This window comes from Lissotriton helveticus, chromosome 1_2 (genome assembly GCF_964261635.1).
Source record: "Lissotriton helveticus chromosome 1_2, aLisHel1.1, whole genome shotgun sequence".
Lineage (NCBI taxonomy): Eukaryota > Metazoa > Chordata > Amphibia > Caudata > Salamandridae > Lissotriton > Lissotriton helveticus.
The window spans coordinates 333,792,180-333,806,652 of record NC_136058.1 but is presented as its reverse complement, the minus strand read 5'-3'; the positions used below and the strand labels follow the sequence as shown (position 1 = coordinate 333,806,652).

Here is a 14,473-nt window from a genome sequence, read left to right as displayed (position 1 = left end):
ATTGGAATTCGGATGGCAACATTTTGAGTGGGATGCTAACATTTTGGTTATGTTTCCATGATTCAGGATGTCACGATTGCCTTGTGGGGTGTATTGAGGATGTCATATTGTAGTTAAAACTTGAGTCTCTTGTAGAATGTTGGGGGAAACATCCACATTGATTAAAGGTGGCAGTGTTGTTTGTCCTGGAGCCTGGGCGTTACTTTCAGCGTAACTCATTCACAGAGTAATGCTGAGTCCTGGAGAGAGGTGGATTCTAAATAGGGTTTGCAGACACTTAAACCAAGGATGAGGGCAGCCCCGGTGGGTGTCGCAGGACCCCGGTAAGGTTGTGAGAGGCAGGGGAGGAGGGGGGTTCTTGAAAATTTAACCAGATCAGCACACCCAAAAACCAGTTCTCTACAATTGCCGTGCATAAATAAACAAAGACATTCCTTTCTGTGTATTTAAATTTATGTTTTCAAATGTACTTTTAAAGATAACATTTGTTTAGACCAAACACATCCCTCTTATGCAAGCCCCAAGAATAGAGTTTTAACAATCACAACATAGAATAGTATGTATCTAAGTACTTTTTATTAAAAAATATTTTTCCATGGTAAATGCATTAACAATTCATTAAAAACATTTATACATATGCCTGCCTAGTCAAACACGAAACAAGAATTTCACAATAGATCAATACATTATTTACAGTACATCAATTTAATAAAAACATAGTTATACATATGAAAAGAATTTCTGTGTGTTGACGCGTTTCGGTGCTTTGTTTTTATAGAACACCTTCCTCAGGACTGTTTCGTTTAAAAACATCAAATCTTCTTTTTAAATATTAACCTTATCTTTTGGGTACCAGATATATCCCAGGGGTTACAGTAAATGTTCAACCTCCTCTTCCTCTCTGTGTTTCATCAAAGGATTTATTGTTTGCCAAGGGGCACCACGCTCCGTTTCAGAAACTGTCTCTCGATAGACTTTTGAATCTGGTAAGGTTTTGTTTTAAAATTCGCCCGAAGAGATTCTTTTCTTTAACTCCTCATGGGGTCACACAATGCTCATTCCTCTTTATTATTTGAGGCGATGTTCAGCATCTCATTCGAAACGCGTGGCGGTCTGCCTGCCGTGTCTCTCTGGTAATCCGAGTCTGATCGTGCCACAGAAGCTGGGCACGTGATGGGGTAGGTGCCTTGAATATGACCAGAGGACAGGGGTCCTGCACCAGCTGTGATGTCATGGATGAGATGTCATTGATGGGACAGGTAAGGAACAGAGGTCCTGCACACGCTGTGATGTCATAAGTGAGAAGGCATGGATGGGGCAGATAGGGGACAAGGGTCCAGCACAAGCTGTGATGTTATGAGTGCGATGTCACAAACAGGGTAGGTAGAACTGATGAAAGTTTTGGGTTTCCTTCTGTTTTTCCTTCAGCGGCGTAGCAAGTTGGGGGCAGTTCGCCCCAGGCCGCACTATTTTGGGGACGGGGGCTGTCTAGCTCTGGACCGTGTCATGTATGTGCATGTAACTTGCATGATCGAGGTAACTATTAGGGGCTATACTACATGTCTCTCAGACCTCTTTCAGGTGCTTGCCGTCCTTTTTCACCAGCAGCCCCCCAGGTGGCGGCAATCTACGCCTCTGTGTGTGTGTGCACGCTTGGGAATTTATAGTATTGTGCCAATGAGTACCTGCACTTAATTTTTTTCCATTTAAAGCACTGATTATTCTTCTATTTGTACTCTGTACTCTTTTGTAACATGCACACGTCACTTTTTTTCCTCTTGTATCGTTTGCTACCTCTTGTATTTTGTTTGCTCTTGATATATGCACAATTGTCAATATTGCCTCATGTAACGTAACATTTGCTTTTGTAACATGCTGACTTATTTATTTATTTATTTCAAAGGTTTTATATAGCGCTGCTGGACCCAAGAGTATCAGAGCGCTTTACAGGGAAGGTAAAACATAATAATAAAAAAAGAATTAACAATGTGCAGAGAATTTCCATGTTTCACTACTGTTCCTATTGTGAAGCGCTCTGACACCTTCGGGTGAAGTCCGCGCTATATAAAAACGCATAAAATAAATTAAAACGTCAGATCATCATGGCTAGAACTCATCGTCCCTCCCCTGGAAGATTGGGGGGGGTGACATACCACCCTCACCACATTCCCTTTCGCCATTTTAGCTGCTTACTAGGCGCTCCCACGCCTTAAAAATCAAGTACATGTCACAGACGGCTGTTTACAGCTCGCACACAAAACTGGAACAATAAGTCCGTGGCGCGCCCTGAAGTAAAATCTCTAAGGCTCATCAGGAACAGCAAACAAAAATGGAATACTATACAGCAATTGTTCGACACCTTGGGGATATAGCTCAGTGGTAAAGCATTTGACTGCAGATCAAGAGGTCTCCGGTTCAAATCCGGGTGTCCCCTTCATTTCGAATATTTTTATTTTTTCTGCAAAACATTGTTTTAAATACAAATTTCTTGCTTTCGAAAGGGACATTTTGTAATAACTTAGCCTATTTTTCAATGCACGTTTAACAGGAACGAGAGGGAAATTCAAACGTTTACTATTTATGACTCTGTCTAAGATTAAATGCACATTTTTTCTGCATTCCTAAATTTCCATACTGGTTTCATTAATGCGAACCCATAACCTGTATGGAAAGGTAAAAGTGTACCTCACTCTGGAAAGGTTTTGGCGTGCGCCTTTTCACTACCGTATAAACTGGATCCGAGGGCAGCAGGTGCAGGAATCTGGAGTGAGACCCCCTCACCAAGGTGATCAGAGCTACACCCTAAAGTGTCAAACAAGCACCAGTCGAAGTACATAAAAAGCAGGTTGGTAACTGTGATCCTAAGTGCAATGGGGGCGGGGCAGTGATTTAAGGGGGGCGTGTGGGTGGGGGAGGCAAAGGTGTGGCTAAAAAGAAAACAGAATTCTGAAGATGTTAGTTTATTTCTGAATAGAACATTATAGGTTCCTTCCTGTCTGGGCGAAGGATGTAGTCGACTCAGATGAAACAGTTTCAACATTTATGTACAAATGTACCTGTAGTTCTTCCTCTTCCTCTCTAGGAAGTTATACAATTTTAGGCAAAGCATGCTTGGAACATATTTGTAAAGTCATTGTCAGGAGATGAGTCAAAAACAAAAGAGGGAGGTAGAGCGAAAAGTCTGGATTCTTGCTCCACGGGGGTACTTAGATAAACACAGAGAATCCAACAAAAATTGGAAGGGAAGAGAGTGATCAACGAGTGTTGAAGCACTCAGTGTTTTGTAAAATACCCCTCACACACCAAAAGGCCCCTTGGTGTCATGCTTCATCATCGGGGTCTTCGCACCCCTCTATCGGGATGCGGCGTGCTGCGACCTACGACTACGCGGGAGCACTAGTAGTAATGACTATGTGTGGTATTGGGTGTGTGGGGTGTATTTAGTTTAAGTGAGTGGTGGGATGTGGTGAAAAATTAAAAAATACCTGGCGCATGAGTTGAAGGAAAAATTTATTCTGAACTCTGGCTGGTATTGTTAAAAAGAAGTGCAATGTGAGGTCAGGGCTGTTGTATTAGGGAACAGGACCTCTGGTGTGCGTTGTCGACACGTTTCGGAGCCAAGCTCCTTCTTCAGGACGGGGGCACGACCTCCCCACCTTACTCACGTTTTTTTAAATAAAAAGTGTATTATACAGAAAAGTGGCAAAAAATAGGCTAAGTGTGCCTATTCCCTTCCAATTTTTGTTGGATTCTCTGTGTTTATCTAATTGTCAGGAGATGGTCATCCTAGAGTCACTATCCAATGGACAGGCGTGTAGAGAGTTGAAAGAGAAACATTTCATCAGCGATAAAGAAAAACTGTACTATAACAAGCATTGAAAATGCAATAGGTCTCGCAATAACGCGAGTCTGAACTATTAGCATTGTAAATGATTATGCCCTTTATTTTTGCGTTCTGGTTTTTGGAACATAAATAAAAGGCTTTGCCATTTACAAGGCCTATAGCTTAAATTTGCGTTAAAACGAGACCTATTGCATTGCAATGGTGGTGGTGCTGCTGACTTTTCTCTGAATCTGCACCCACAATCTGCACCCACAATCTGCACCCACAATCTGCACCCACAATGTGTGAGTGGCGGTGCGTGTGTGAGTGGCGTTGCGTGTGTGAGTGGCGTTGCGTGTGTGAGTGGCGTTGCCTGTGTGAGTGGCGTTGCGTGTGTGAGTGGCGTTGCCTGTGTGAGTGGCGTTGCCTGTGTGAGTGGCGTTGCCTGTGCGAGTGGCGTTGCGTGTGCGAGTGGCGTTGCGTGTGCGAGTGGCGTTGCGCGTGCGAGTGGCGTTGCGCATGTGAGTGGCGTTGCGCATGAGTGGTGTTGCGCGAGTGAGTGGCGTTGCGCGAGTGAGTGGCGTTGCGCACGTGAGTGGCGTTGCGCGCGTGAGTGGCTTTGTGCGCGTGAGTGGCATTGCGCGCGTGAGTGGCATTGCGCGCGTGAGTGGCGTTGCGCGTGTCAGTGGTGTTGCGCGTGTCAGTGGCGTTGCGCGTGTGAGTGGTGTTGCACGTGTGAGTGGCGTTGCGCGTGTGAGTGGCGTTGCGCGTGAGTGGCGTTGCGCGAGTGAGTGGCGTTGTGCGCGTGAGTGGCGTTGCGCGCGTGAGTGGCGTTGCGCGCGTGAGTGGCGTTGCGCGCGTGAGTGGCGTTGCGCGTGTCAGTGGCGTTGCGCGTGTGAGTGGCGTTGCGCGTGTGAGTGGCGTTGCGCGTGTGAGTGGCGTTGCGCGTGTGAGTGGTGTTGCGCGTGTCAGTGGCGTTGCGCGGGTGAGTGGCGTTGCGCGGGTGAGTGGTGTTGCGCGGGTGAGTGGCGTTGCGTGGGTGAGTGCGTTGCGCGGGTGAGTGGCGTTGCGCGGGTGAGTGGCGTTGCGCGGGTGAGTGGCGTTGCGTGGGTGAGTGGCGTTGCATGGGTGAGTGGCGTTGCGTGGGTGAGTGGTGTTGCGCGTGTGAGTGGCGTTGCGCGTGTGAGTGGCGTTGCGTGCGTGAGTGGCGTTGCGCACGTGAGTGGCGTTGCGCACGTGAGTGGCGTTGCGCGCGTGAGTGGCGTTGCGCGTGTGAGTGGCGTTGCGCGTGTGAGTGGCGTTGCGTGTGTGAGTGGAGTTGTGCGTGTGAGTGGAGTTGCGTGTGTCAGTGGCGTTGCACGTGTCAGTGGCGTTGCGTGTGTGAGTGGCGTTGCGCGTGTCAGTGGCGTTGCACGTGTGAGTGGCGTTGCGCGTGTGAGTGGCGTTGCGTGTGTGAGTGGCGTTGCGTGTGTGAGTGGGGTTGCGTGTGTGAGTGGTGTTGCTTGGGTGAGTGGCGTTGCGTGGGTGAGTGTGGTGTTGCGTGGATGATAGTGGGCTTGCGTGGGTGTGAGTGCGTTGCGTGTCTGTAAGTGTTGCTGTGTGGGTGAAAGTGGCACAGAGCCTTTGATGTGGCCTGGCGCAGGAGAAATGCTGCTGCTGCTAATTAAATACAAGAGCGGCCGGGAAGCGGCCAGGAAACACAAGTACGGCCGGCCACATAATTAGGGGAGGAGAAGCTGCACAGCACACGCTGGGAGAAGCCCTTTGATGTGCTGTGCGGCCGCGATGCGCGCTCTGTGCTGGGGGAGGGGGGAGGGCCATTAGCCTGAACACGCGGCAAGATCAAACGAAGGGTGGGAGGGACATTGAGGAACAGGAACAGATGGCCATGAAAGTGTATGGGCCAAAAGCGCGTGCCTGTACGTGCACTCGAAGAAAACGCCACGAAAAAAAGCGGTGGTTTGACAATCAGTTCGAGCACTTGAATTCTCGGCCATTTCCCATTCCTTCGGAATGGAGAAGGACGAGACCTAAAAATGAACTGTGGGGAAGTGTTTGTCGGTTCGTTCACAAGATTGGTGGCCTTACCCTGCGTTTGTGGTGTGCTGTATGCTGTGCTGATTCCTGATTCTCTGGCTGGCGTATCCTGCTGGAATCCTAAGAGACTCTTCCTATAGACTGTGCACATCATCGGCTGGCGATGCTGCCAGGACCCACGTCTGGGCATACCCTTCCCACATAGGGTGAACAGCAAAACACACAAGATGATGGAACGAATGTTGCACTGTTGACTGGGTGTGAGTGTTTGATTGGTTCAGATGCTCCGTCCATCACCACCCCCTTTTGTACCACTTTGTTCGCCATAAGTTGGCAGGGTATGCTCAGACGTGAGTCCCATGCTCACTTTGCAACTGGATTCAAGCAAACCAGGCTGAAGACGGCTGAAATGCCAGAAACCGGTCCTCAGAAGCTTGTTTCCGGTCCAGGGAAGGCGTGGCTTGGCAGTTCCGGCTGGACTGTTCCCATGAGGCGCAGGGTCAGTCTTTAGAACCAGAACTCCTCATGCCATATAGCGCCTTGTCATACCCTCTCAACCTAGCCTCGGGTAGCTCAGTTGGTAGAGCGGAGGACTGTAGTGGAGTGACTGTCATCCTTAGGTCGCTGGTTCAAATTCGGCTCGAAGGATTTTTGCTAACTCTATATCCCCCCCCCCTCTTTACTATAGAAGGCGCCTCTGTCTCAGACCCTCTGACAACTTGGCTTTTCCTGCCTCCTCTCTTCACCTTTACAGCCCAGCTCTCTCCCCCGGCTGGGGGTGTCTCACCCCCCTGTGTGCAGCCCCCGCTGCAATCCTCCATCATCAGACAGAGCCGGGGGCCCCTGGGCTGAAGAGCCGGGCCGTGCCCCGTCTGCAGCAGCCCCGGGAGCTGGTTGTGGTGACTCTGGCAGCAGGGGATGCTGCTGAGGGCGCCTGCTGGGAGGTGAGAGGGTTGCTGTGAGGTGTGAGTGGTGGAGTGTGTTTGTGTGTGTATTGTGGGAGGGAGTGTGTGTGTTTGTTGTGTTTGCAGCCCCCTGTGTTGGTGTCGAGGAGCTGGAAATGAGACGCATCAGTCACAGGCACGACAGGGCGGGTTGAAGCCTCGACAAGGAGCGGCCCGGCAGGCCCATGTGCATCGGATCCCCGTTAGTATAGTGGTCAGTATCCCCGCCTGTCACGCGGGAGACCCCGGGGTTCAATTCCCCGACGGGGAGGATTTATTTTTTAATTTTTATAGTCAGCCTATATCTTTTAAAGCATAACGATTGAACGCCTATTTTAAATATAATCTACAATATGACCCCTACTATTGTGTACTGGCTCTTTTCATTCATGACGTCATCACCTATAGGTAAAAGGTTTACTAACGCCATCTCATACCTTTTCAAATCTATCACGGGCGATTTTTAAGTCAGACACTTTGTGGGAAGCATTTCCGCCTTTTCACTTTAAGCTTCTGAGTACTTTATTGAAAAAAGAAACGTGCACGACGGGTTATTATTTAGATAAAAATCTAAGGACTACATGATATATGAAATGCATTTAAGCCCGTTTTCTTTTTAAAGAAACATCTATGAAATGGTGGATCGGGCTCTGAATGAGGAATTGTTTTATATGACGCTGAAGCTTTTTTAGGTCGAGGACTGCGTCGCACTGCGTAGCAGTGTGGGTGTAGCTCCGAGATTTAATGTTTCTTAGTAGGGGCTTGACCCCGCCCCTCTTCTCCATTGGCTGGCTTCCTAAACGGAGGCCAGCCATTGGAGGAGAGGGGCATCACTCTGTTCAAGCCCCATCTTTTTCGGATTGAGGGGTGTGTTTTTTCGTTTCTTTCTATTTACTTTCTCTCCTCTTCCCATTGGCTGGAATTTTACCTTCCAGCCAATGGGAAGAGGAGAGAACGAAAACACGCCCCTCAATCCGAAAAATGACCGTGCTTTCTCCGAGGCATTCCTGCTAATGCCTCTGAGAAACGTGGTGGTGTGATGGCGGAACTCGCTTGTCTCTTTCTGCATTGTCTATCATTGCCTCCATCTCAATAGGGTTCAATCTCAATCGGGTTGTTCAATATAGGTGTTGGGTGCAGCGGAGTGTGAGGACATGATTGAAAGGAGACGCTTGTTATCACGGACCTTCAAATGGCCGCTTTTTAAGGCACAGCTCTTACCGCATTCACTATAACAGCTCCTGGGCGGACCTGGAGGTGCACGTGATTCAAGTGCGACGTCATCGTAAACACTAGTTACTCACCAGAGGTCCTGTCTTGTAAGCGGTCCTCAATGCTCCAATCTACAGCTTGGGAAGCCCGAAACTCTCGAAAGAAATGTGTGTGAGGTTTTTCCTGAGGAGCCTGAGCAAGCGTGGCCGATGCCCGGTGGGGCAGACCAGTTCAGCTACAGGGGAGTCTGGCTTCGGCTTCCCGCCGCGGCGACACCTACCCAGCCGGGCATAGGGCACATCTCCCCCTCTCGTCTCCGCTGCCTGTTCTTCCTCCTTCCTCGCACTTTCTCCGCACTCCCAGGTGACCAGCATTCGGTGGAACCTGTCTCAGTGCTGCTGATGCATCTTTGGTTTCTACGGATAGCAGCAGAGGAGCCGGGCTGTGGTTCTCCCCTCCGGATTACCCTCCGCCTCCAGATCTGACAGCCGCTGCTTTTCACCACTACTGGCCAACCTGCCTCACCTCCCGCTAGATGACTGGAATGATTTGGGAGTTTGGTGGAGGCAGGAATTGTGCCTCCACTTTGCTTGACACTTTCAGCCTGTCTTCTTCCATCCATGCCAGTGAGATGCCCCCTCCGGTTTCAGTTTTGCTGCCTCCCGTTCTCTGGACTGGTGCCCTTATTTGCTGCCATGGACTGCTGCCCACTCCTTCCTTTGACCCGTAGAGTATGACTAGGACACTGTTGCCCCCGATGCCTCAGAACTTATGCATGTGGATGACACGGCGGTGCCTCGGGTGTTGCCTGCCGTCCCCCCTCCTGACTCTCTTGCTCCTACCTCCTCTCTGTGACTGTAGCTCTCCTGGTTTGCTTTCAGTTTTTTGGGTTTTTTTTCCTTCTGAAATGGCCCTCTTTGACCTCTTGTCTTGGACTCTTATGCACCCAGCCATTTAGGGTTAGTCTTCTCTGAACTCTCCTGTCCTTGAGCCGCTATTTTGGCTATCTCCATCTGTTCCTCTGTCCCCGCCGGTACAGAGCTGGGTGACTTTTTTACCATCTCTATCTTTCACTGACCTACTTCCCATTTTTCTATTTCGGCTGATGCCCCACTCGCTCTCCTGTCCTTATCTGCTTTCCTACCCTTTCCTCTCTATTCTTCAAACTTTTTCCCTCCCTTGACCCTCTGATTGTTATGGTTTCCGCTTTGCTTCTGCTTCTTTGTTCTTCACTGCTTTACTTTGCCTCATCAGGCGTTCTTTTTTTGCCATCCTCAAGTATTTCGCAAATTCTTAACTCTTAATTATTATTAACACTATGTATTGCTTTGCAACTTATGTAACATCCTCTCGCCAATACTCTAAAGCGCTCTGATACCTTTGGGTCTAGCCAGCGCTATATAAAACTCATTAAAAAAAAAAGGGGGGAAAAGTATGATGAAGGTAGTTCGACATTGGGGCTAGATGTAGTAGGTATTTCGGGCAGCTGTTGCCGTGCCCGGAAAAACAGAATGTTGCCTCTGACGTGTACTATTTCTCGGTGACCAGTTGTAGGGTGCGTTGTTTAAAATTCCTGAATAAACTCCAACAATTGTAATGTTTGCGAAGGACGGTGAGTGATGCTATAGTCTTGCAGTATGTGTTAGCATAACTTTCAACCTCTCAAAGTTTTTTAAAGGATGCACTGACGACGGAATGTTGTTTGTTCCGCTTTAAAACATTATTTTGAATGCATGGGGTGGTATCGGTAGTTTCGGAATGTCGTTGCAAGAGACTGGACTTTTTGTCGTAAACATTAACATCACTCAACGAAGGTTGTATCTTGAGCGATGTGCACTCTTAGCACCGTGGTATGGTGAAAGGAATTATCAGGTATGCACGAATTTGCTAATGCAATCACACTGTGTTCTCTTGTGGACAATTGCTCTTCAGAACATTTACATTTAATGAAATTTTCGAAAACGCGTTATTCCGGCCGAGTTTAAGTATTTTAGAAAAATATCTTTATTTTTTATTTGTAGTATCTAGTGTAGTTCTTGCAGAGCAGCGGACTTACTTGTACCCTTTTCTCTAAACACTTCTTGGTAACCAAACCAACCCTCTTCTCCAAAGATAATACGTCCAGTGTTTGACTGCCGGAACAGAACAGTCAGCTAACCAAGCATAAGGACGCCGAAGGGAAGTTCAGTATTGCTTTGCCTATTGGCACTTTCAAAGTAATTGTGAAAATATCACCTGTCCATATTGTGCCACCATATTTCTCAGATCTTTTCATTAGGCGGGCGTCATCTTAGCTGGACTCGGTATACTCTGTTTACGTCAGATACCTCATCCCAAATACTTTGATCGCAATGTGTGCAGATCTCTTCATCACTCCGTCCAAAATATTGGCCATCTACATTGATTTCAGTGTGTTCGCTGACAAAAAACAATTTGCCTTTGCCTTTTTTATGGTCTACTGGTGTGAAAGGCTTCATGTGGTGGGGCAAATGTAACACAAAACTAAATTAATAGTAGATGAGGCCTTCCGCTAGCTGCTCAGTTGATAAGAAGGCAGTCATAATTGGGTTGCAGTGAAGCTCTCACACCTCTGATCCACGGTTCCTCTGCTTCTGCTGCCCAGTAGATAGAGCTGCTCCAGGAATAATGTGCCAAGATATGAATCCATTTTGTGCGAGAGAAATTATATTACTGGTGTATTGATCATATACTTGTTTTGTACACATCAAATACTCCTAACTTAAAAACCCCTTTGTTTTTCCGTCGCATAACGGTGGAAGTGGGGCGGGAAGGATGACTGAGGCTAGCAAGCGTTCCTAACCGGGCCCCAGCTTTGGGAGGATGGGCAGCTGGATTCCATCAGGATAGAAGGGCATCTCACGTACGGCTACTTGTCGTAGATGCTTGAAGGGTCCCCCGCTGCTTTCTATGTCAGTCGAGGACCCAACTGAGTTCCCAAGTTTGCTAGACCTGTGGTTCTCAAAATCCGGACCCCGTTGTTTTCCCGATATCGAGGTCCAATACCCGTGTCACAAAATCTCAACGTACCGAGACGATTTTTGTATCTACGAACCGATAATGATTAGGACATCATTCCTATGTATTTGCGTTACAATCGAGGGTTGCCAACACCCCTAAATCACAGTTTCCGTCCAATCCCTTAAACTCCATTTTGTGAACGGCATCCATCTTGCATCTTGCCCTCATGATAAGTCAATTAAAGGTCGAGCTTGATCCAAATAGACACGTCCACCTTTCGTGACTTTCCCCTGACCTGTCCCAACTGACTCCACTGTCTTCGGCCAAACCTGTTTAGGCAGCTCCTCGCCCAGTGGCCGAATGCGATAGCATCTACGCATAACATTCCACGAACCATTCACTACATACAGACCATGCTTTCTGCAAACATGCACCTGTCCACGTTCCTTGTTTATGGCCAGGTTTATGACTGGGTTACACCTTTCTTTATTAAGGTTTCATCGATATCTGATGGGAGTTCCAGGCCTAACTGGGTAATCTATCAACGAACTGGACATCTAAAATATGGGCTTGCTTACATGACTTCGCTCTTTGTATTATTGTAGAAATATGTATATTGCCGTACCATAAACTCAAGAATTCTTGCTTGAAGCCATATATCTTGTATATAAGGAGACGGCTGGTTCTGTAAAAACGAACAGTCTCCCAAAACCTACTCTCCGTGTGGTGTACTTCTGGGACACGTGTTACTTGGTAGCTACCAATAAAACTTGATCTTTGACTGCGATAGAAGACTCATTGTTTCTGTGGTCCGGAACAAGGGAACTCAGAGGTCTTCGGGTGTTATCCCCTGACACCAGCGGGTTCCTAAAAACCCGTTACCTCAGTTGGCGCCCAACTCGGGGCGATATCAAGCGGTGACGGTCCAAGCCAGATGTTCGTGAGGAGCTTCGTGTGAAAATTCCGGAGGACGGCCAGCCACTTCAGCGACCCCTGTATGTCGACGTGGTTCCGAAGGTCTTTGCTGCGAGGTTCCCCGCGTCCCGACGGCTACGAAGGACTGCTGCCCTGACTATCGCCTTGTTTTGGACCCAGTGATCCTTGGTAGAGCGAAACGATAGACGAGTCTTCTAGCGACGTCACAGATCTTCAAATACTTCAGTTAAGTATAAGTGGAGCGTCTCCCAGTTCTTAGTTTGTCCTTAGTTTTTGGTATCCTTGAGCTACGACTTGATTTGGTACTTGCAAGCCCCAAAGCCGAAGGACTCGTGTATTCACGAGAAATATCGTAATAGATAATCCTTTGAAGTTTGAAGCTAGACTAGTGAGCGAAGATGCCTGGTTTTAGCAGACTTGGAAACTTGTTTTGTCTTGGTTGTAGTAAGGACTCCCAATTGGAAGATTCTTGTCCGGTTCCTCCAATTGGAACTCCAACGTATGAACTCTATGTAAAGCACGGCGTAGGTCCTATAACATATAACGAGGTATGGATAAAATACACCCGCAAGGATGGTGTTTTAAAATGGCCCCAATATGGTAGTTTCGACCAAGAAATATTAGATAACTTAGAAGTCAAATTGTTCAAGAAGAAAGCCCGGCCGGCGATGTTTGACTCTTTCCGCTTATGGCGCAAAGAAGCCAAACAGAAGGAAATAAGATTAGCAAAAAAGAATAAAAGAGGTATGTCAATGGTGCAAGCTGCCGTTGCATACAGAGATAACGAGGAAGAGCAGGAGAGCGAACAGATGTTTAGGAGCAAGAAACTAGCGATAGATAAATGTTACCCGATGCTGCCAAATAGAGGAAAAGGTCAAAAGGAAGGATCCGAGAAAGATCCATTAATGTCCCACCTATTAAATTCTCCGCCACCCTATGCACAAAATGCCACAGCACCTCCGCAACCTTTAGTTGCACCTTTGGTAGCTGTAATACAGGCTCCTTTACCGCACCCACCGGCTACTCTTCAGCTGGCTCCTGTTTCTTTGGCACAGCCTCCTCAAGGCTCACCGATCACGTCTACTTCTCCTACCGTTCCTTCTAAAATTTCGCCTAGCGCACCTTCTAGTCTCTCTGATACTCGTTCTACGAACATTTCTGTTTCTGCTTTGCGTGACTCTGTTCTACTACCAGTTATTCCTCCACTTTCACCTTCCGTCTGGCATAAAATGGCCAGCATTGTTACTAACTTTCCTTCACCACGTTGTTTGCGCCTTTTCAAGGTGGGTGGAAGCATACCCCCTTAAGGACAATACCGCCTTATCAACTGCCAAAGCCCTTGTCAAAGAGTTCTTCCCTAGGTTCGGTATGCCTAGAATCGTCTGGAGTGATAACGGAAGTGAATTCGTAGGATGCGTGATGAAGAGAGTGTGTGAGTGCTTAGGCATCCACCAGAAATTCCACTCTGCAAATCACCCCCAATCAGCTGGATTAGTAGAGTGCTACAATGGCACTCTAAAACTCAAACTAGCCAAGATCCAAGCCAGTACAGGTCTTAAATGGCCTGACGCCCTGCCTCTAGCACTTTTGTCAACCAGGACGACTGTCCACTCCAGGTTAGGACTTAGCCCCCATGAGATTGTGTTTGGCCGCCCAGCCAACGTCTGGGGCGTGCCAAGACCCAAGAAACTAAGCGAGATAGAACACCCCGTACTGCTTGACTATTTGTGCGAATTGACAACTAAATTGCGTGTTTTACACCAACAGGTTCACAGTTCTTCTCCACCAGCCTCTGACGATCCAGGTCACCTCATCGAACCCGGTTCATGGGTTTTGGTGCGGAATTTCCAGCGCACCAACAACGGACAACCGAGGTGGACCGGACCATACCTGGTGTTGCTTTCAACGAGATCTGCTGTTCGGGTTGAAGGCAAGAAGAACTGGGTACATGGGACCCACTGCAAACGGGTCCCTCTACCCCTTCCATACGACCAGTGGGTCAACAAAGGACTTGCCGACTCTGAGACAGAATCCGTACCTCGCTTCATCCCTTTCAGCGATGCCCGTTTGAAAGAAACTAGTACCGAAAAGGAGAGTGATCATATTTTGCAAGGACTTGTGTCACCATCTATGCAATTGGACACTACTGAACCTGAAACGCTGTTTGAAGATCACACCGTACCTGGGAAACGACGATACAACCTGCGGTCTAGAAAAAAAGAACTAATAAAAGTTTGATCTAATGTAATTTCCTTTTTCCCTTAAGAACTATTTTTGGATTTTCAGCTCTCTCGTCCCAAGGGAACTAGCTCATTTTTGATTTTTCGAACCGCCATCCGGTTCTGCTGCTAGGGTCGCGGTTGAAGTCTGGGGAGTGCAACTGGGAAGTTCTAGGTCCACGGTTCTGATTGGTCCACGGGAGTTACCCCGGACTGAGCAGAGCGCACTCCCTGGGAGAATCAATCAACCACCGCGGGCAGCAACTACAGGATGGAGTTTCCAAGGGTAGAGAGACCTGTCAGGCTCACGAACTTCAGAAAAC

At 48.0% G+C, this 14,473-nt stretch overlaps 2 non-coding genes across 2 annotated transcripts; both read left to right on the top strand.

Annotated features, from left to right (window-relative positions):
• The first annotated feature begins 6,422 nt into the window (after positions 1–6,422).
• Positions 6,423–6,508, top strand: TRNAY-GUA (transfer RNA tyrosine (anticodon GUA)). Its single transcript is given in 2 exon segments — positions 6,423–6,459; positions 6,473–6,508. It is a non-coding gene; the product is annotated as a tRNA-Tyr (tRNA).
• A 493-nt stretch (positions 6,509–7,001) lies between these two features.
• Positions 7,002–7,075, top strand: TRNAD-GUC (transfer RNA aspartic acid (anticodon GUC)). The gene has a single exon. It is a non-coding gene; the product is annotated as a tRNA-Asp (tRNA).
• The last annotated feature ends 7,398 nt before the right edge of the window (positions 7,076–14,473 follow it).